Source organism: Nothobranchius furzeri, chromosome 18, assembly GCF_043380555.1.
Source record: "Nothobranchius furzeri strain GRZ-AD chromosome 18, NfurGRZ-RIMD1, whole genome shotgun sequence".
Lineage (NCBI taxonomy): Eukaryota > Metazoa > Chordata > Actinopteri > Cyprinodontiformes > Nothobranchiidae > Nothobranchius > Nothobranchius furzeri.
Window position 1 is genome coordinate 45,289,123 of NC_091758.1, and position 5,728 is coordinate 45,294,850.

The following is a 5,728-nucleotide window of genomic DNA, read 5'->3' on the forward strand; positions in this document are numbered from 1 at the left end:
CTGGCATTGATTTCTGAAACAATCAGTCTGTCGACTTCTGATGTTGTGGAGCCTTTAACTGTGCAATAATTTCTGTATTTATTGGATTTTGTACTTTGGCATGTGCAGGTATCGTTTCTTTATTGTTTACTCGGATTCTGCTTGTTTTTGTTTTCGCCCGCCAGACGTCCTGAGAGCTCCTCAGAGGACTCGGTCCACTTGGTCTTTTATTTTGGCCGCTGACGGCAGGAAGCTGCAGGATGGTAGCTCTGGAGAAAAGCTCCTGAATTTAAAATGAAACAAACGTAGAGAGCACTGGTTTTGTTGGGTGGCGTTATGCGGACAACAATCCCTCAGCACGGAAGCATGGAAAGACTGTAAAACGTGCCGATGTTAATGGAAGCGACGCTCTGAGCGTCATAAATACGGAAGAGGATCCCAAGATTCCTAAACCCCGTTTCCCTCTGAGAGCAGGTCGTTAACAGCTGCCGGCGGCGCCACACCTTCACTCTTCCTGTCTTTAGCGTGTATTCGTTAGCTTGTCAGCATGAAGCCATGACACGTCTGCACACGGTGAGAGCACAGAGACGTCTCAGGGGAATACAACTACCAACCTTCTCTCTAACTTGTCAGAGTCGGACTGAACGAGCAGCAGAACCTCTCGTCCTTTTCCTCTGAATAATCTCAGCTCGGTTCTGGATCCAAACGTAAGATAATCAACATTTCTATGCATTCAAGGCTACGAATATCAGAAACGACTAAAACTGTAAAAAACAACGCTGACGAGCGGTCGATATTCCCGTAAACCCAAATCTTTGATGTCACTCTGGGAATGTCCTCCTGGATCATAAACAATCCCATGATGCTTTGCTTCATCGGTGATTGATGCAGAAACCCGACAGATTATTACAGCGACCTGCAGCAGCGTGTGTGTGTGTGTGTGTGTGTGTGTGTGTGTGTGTGTGTGTGTGTTCCTCAGCTAATAATTTAGATGTTTGAAGTGAAACTCCTAAAATCATTTAGTTTCCTTGGAACATTTTCTGACGATTCTCATCAAATCAAACAAAAGATTTCTCCGGTAAGACAAACCGGGAAGACAAACCGGGAAGACAAACCGGGTTAGGGTTAGCGGGACACTAAGGGTGTGGAGCTTGGGATCTCCTGATGCTGAAGTGCCAGGATTGTTTTGTTTTCCCAGATCTGGCACTATAAACCATGGATTCATCCACGGGGCTAACAGTAATATTATGGTTTGGGACCGTTTCCGTACTGCCGTTCCGTTAGACGTGAGTGTGCCTTTAAATACTTATTGTCTCTTGTTATGAAATTGAACAGAAGTAAAACATTTTGATTTGTCGCCTCAGCGGAAAGGAGACAGACTCGTGTTTGGCACGAGTCAGCACAATATATTAATAATAATAATAATACGAACGTGTGTGTGTGTGTGTGTGTGTGTGTGTTTACGACACACTCACTCAGCACAAATCGGAGCAGACGAGGACCGAAGGCTCAAAAAAACGTCCAAAAGCAGGAAAATGTTGGGTTTACAGAAGCGACTCGCGTTCAGACGACCGCTTTTATTCTGAAGGCCAAAGTGGCAATATTCTTATTATTTATGTTATTTTACGTTGGGGGTTCATTTGTGACAGTTTCTGGTATAAATATATATAAATATAAATATATATATGAATATATGACATCTTTTGGGTTTACTGTAAAAGTATTTGTAAGAAGTGGGAATGCCGGGCATTTTACCGACGTATGAAAATGCTGTTTTTTATTTATTTCATCTTTTATTTGACCGTCATTGTGGGTCTCTGACGCTGTTTTGTCCATGTGATCTGTAAAAGTCTTCAGTTTTAGTAACTTCCTTCTGGTTGGGTGTAAAGAGAGCTAACAGAAGCGCTTTGGGGGGTTAGGGTCGGTGCTAGTAGAACGGTTCTGCTCTTCAGGAACAGATCCCACGGAGTGGGAATCCTGATTTGTATGTAATTTTCTTCTGGAATGATTTTTCTTCATGGATGGTGTGGTGTTGGACTCTGGTTCTGGTCTTTTCTAACTCCCGGACTTACGCTGACGACCAGCCGGAGTCCCAGCTGCCAGGTTCTGTCAGACCCGGCAGAACCGTCCCTTTGTACTGTTGTGATGAGTCCTGTTGTACAGAATGGATTAAACGGAGGTTGTTAAACAGCCTCTTAGAGACCAAACACCCGCCCGCCTGTTCCTTACCTCCACCGCTGTACATAGTTTTCTATGGCTGGTGAGTTCTCACGGCACGGGCATCCACCCCTGCTCCTCTGCCTCCTTTCAGAGAATAAACTCATGAAAGGAGAAGCTTCCTCATTAGTTTGTTCTGAGAGGAACCTGCTGCTGGACTGGACCACAGAACCCACGGCTGTGGGGGTTCTGGATCAGAACCACCTTCACATTCCTCTGGTTTCTCCTGTTAGGAGGAAGTCAAGCAGCTCTGAGATGAAGCGGAAATAAAATTGTTCTTTTTGTTATTTAATGATGTTTGACTGGCGAAGGGGCGGGGCTTAGTGATCTATTCACTTTCACCTGACTGAGGCTGCAGCTTGTGTGTTTGATGATGTCATCAAGATACGGCTGAGGATTTTCATTGTTTGCAGTAAACACGACATTCAGACTCACACCGTCTGCCTGTTCTTTGTTACAACACACACACACACACACACACACACACACACACACACACACACACACACACACACACACACACACACACACACACACACACACACACACACACACACACACACACACACACACACACACTGAGAGCACCAGATCTGCTCTTGGACCTAGGGTGTCGGTCTCATCATCAGGACTAGTACGTTCCACAAACGTTTCTGTAAAAGTCTTCTGCCTCCTGGTGGAAGATGTAAGTACTGCAGCAGCTACGTACCAATCCCGTTAACCCTTTACAGCACACATCACGTGAAACAGAAAACAGAGTAGAATAAAAGCGTCTAAACATGAAAACAATTCAATAAAACAAAGAAGTAAAGAAATGAATAGAACGTCGCTAGTTTTCAAACATGAATATCTGACTCGAGCAAATCAGCAGATGTCTGAAACGGGTTGTGTCACCACGGGTCCTTGAGGGGTAACTCATTACCGCCGTGTTGTAAAGCGCTGTAACGAAGCGTTGCCACGGCAGCACCAGTGGTGATGCTAAATGCACGAGTGCGTAACGGAGGGAGGACCCGGGGAGACGTGGCTGAAACCAGAAAACTATTCTTGGCTAAGCTTTCAGACAAACGCGAGAAAACCACTTTATTATTATTTAAATTTGTCTTTAAAATCTCCACCGTAGATTCATGGCTGCGCTGCGTTAGAACGTTCAGATTTGCTGTTGCAGCTTCATCTAAACTCTGTAAACAAGCTCTAAAACCAAGATCATCAACCCCGGCTGGTGATGCTAGAACACAGAAACACGTTTATAAACACGTTTATAAACACGTTTATAAACACGTTTATAAACGTGTTCAACGTGTTTCTGCATTTAGAGCAAATCATCCAATTATTAACAGCTTAAAGCATGTAGGTTAATCACTGTGATCCTCTTTATTTATGTATTTATTTATGTATTTATTTATGTTTGTGCTTTCAAAGGAAGCTGAACCATTTAATCTTAGGAAAATGACGGTTTTTAAACGACACGTTTGCAGCTCCGCTGAGTGTGAGTCCACTCTGAAGTCGACGTTTAAACGAATCTTCTCCTTCTGCACACTGACTCACGTCTGTGTGAAGCTCGGCGTCCGTCGGTGCTCATAACGACGACACCTGAGGAGACCCAAAGAGCTGCGTCTATTTTAAAGAAAACAAAGAAATACGTCATTTCTATGACTTCTGCAGTAAATCTGAGGTCTAGAGATAAGGCCGCTGATTCACCTGCTTAAACTCTTTCATGGTTTTAACTTTTATTTTGATTTAATTTCAGCGCTCCAGATCCACAAGAGAAACAGAAGGAAGGGTTTCAGACCAACAAATTAGTGGAAGGAGGCATGAGTGTGGAGTCGGCCCGGGCGAGTTGTGAGTTGGCTTGAGTTTCAAGGCAAATGGGTAATTAAGGCTTTTCCCTGGCCGGCCCGCACTTTGAAGTCCCCTACAGGGGGGATTATCCCAGCCAAGAGAAAGACTGTGGAAAGGAAGTAATGAGAGCCAGTAAGAGCCGGGGAAGCAGGGAGTGATGCCTCCATGAGGAAGGACATTCACAATCAAATCACGGAGTTTCAAATGGCAGATTTCTGTTAGTAAGTCAGAAATGAGATAAACACAATAAAATAATGGAGAATAAACAACAGCAGTGATCAGACATCAAAGCGTTAAACATGTTTTTCTGCTTTCATTCAGATCTTCTCTGCATCAGGAAATTCATTCATGTGTCTCAGAGGACGACGGCGTTTCCAGCTCAGGTTGGAGTTCAGAATAGAACTGATGAGATTAGAATAAAATAAGATGAATAAAATAAAATTAAAATAAAATAAATTGCATTAAATTAAATTAAACAGAATGATGGTTTTATTGTCCCACAGAGGGGGAAAGCTGCAGCAGAATAACATGCTGTTGGTGTCTCTGTGATTTATTTGTTGTTCTGTAAAAACATCAAAATACTAAAAAATTGAAGTTGTGTTAAAATAAAACATGTTTTCATTAAAGACGTCTCAGAGCATTTAAGATGGATTTATTTTTAAAAAGAACTTTAATCATCAGCTCTGCAACGCCATTTATGGGTTTAATCAGAGTTTAATCTGTTAAACAAAAAGTCTTTCCTCAGTTTTTAAACTCGATCTGGAGACCTTGTCTCTAACCCTAACCCTCTCACCCGGAAGATAGAACCCTAACCCTCTCACCCGGAAGATAGAACCCTAACCCTCTCACCCGGAAGATAGAACCCTAACCCTCTCACCCGGAAGATAGAACCCTAACCCTCTCACCCAGAAGGTAGAACCCTAACCCTCTCACCCGGAAGATAGAACCCTAACCCTCTCACCCAGAAGGTAGAACCCTAACCCTCTCACCCGGAAGATAGAACCCTAACCCTCTCACCCAGAAGGTAGAACCCTAACCCTCTCACCCGGAAGATAGAACCCTAACCCTCTCACCCAGAAGGTAGAACCCTAACCCTCTCACCCGGAAGATAGAACCCTAACCCTCTCACCCGGAAGGTAGAACCCTAACCCTCTCACCCGGAAGGTAGAACCCTAACCCTCTCACCCGGAAGGTAGAACCCTAACCCTCTCACCCGGAAGGTAGAACCCTAACCCTCATCAAACCATTATCAGAACCAGTTCCACCACATTTGTTTTAGAACATTTAATAAATCAAAAATTAATCACAAATAATTTACAACATTAATTTTCTCACACACACACACACACACACACACACACACACACACACACACACACACACACACACACACACACACACACACACACACACACACACACACACACACACACACACACTAGCAGCAGTTCATAGGTCAAATGAGTTTTTATTCTGTTAATAATAGGTGTGTGTGTGTGTGTGTGTGTGTGTGTGTGTGTGTGTGTGTGTGTGTGTAGGATTAACTGAGACAGGCACCTCTGGTTATTCAGAGGATGGAATTATTTCAGGACCCTGACAGGTCCCCCCCCCCAGATGAGTTAAGCCCTGGTCGTCAGCGCTGCTGACAGGTACGGTGGGTCTTAAGCCCTCCACATCAACGCCACTGTTCTCT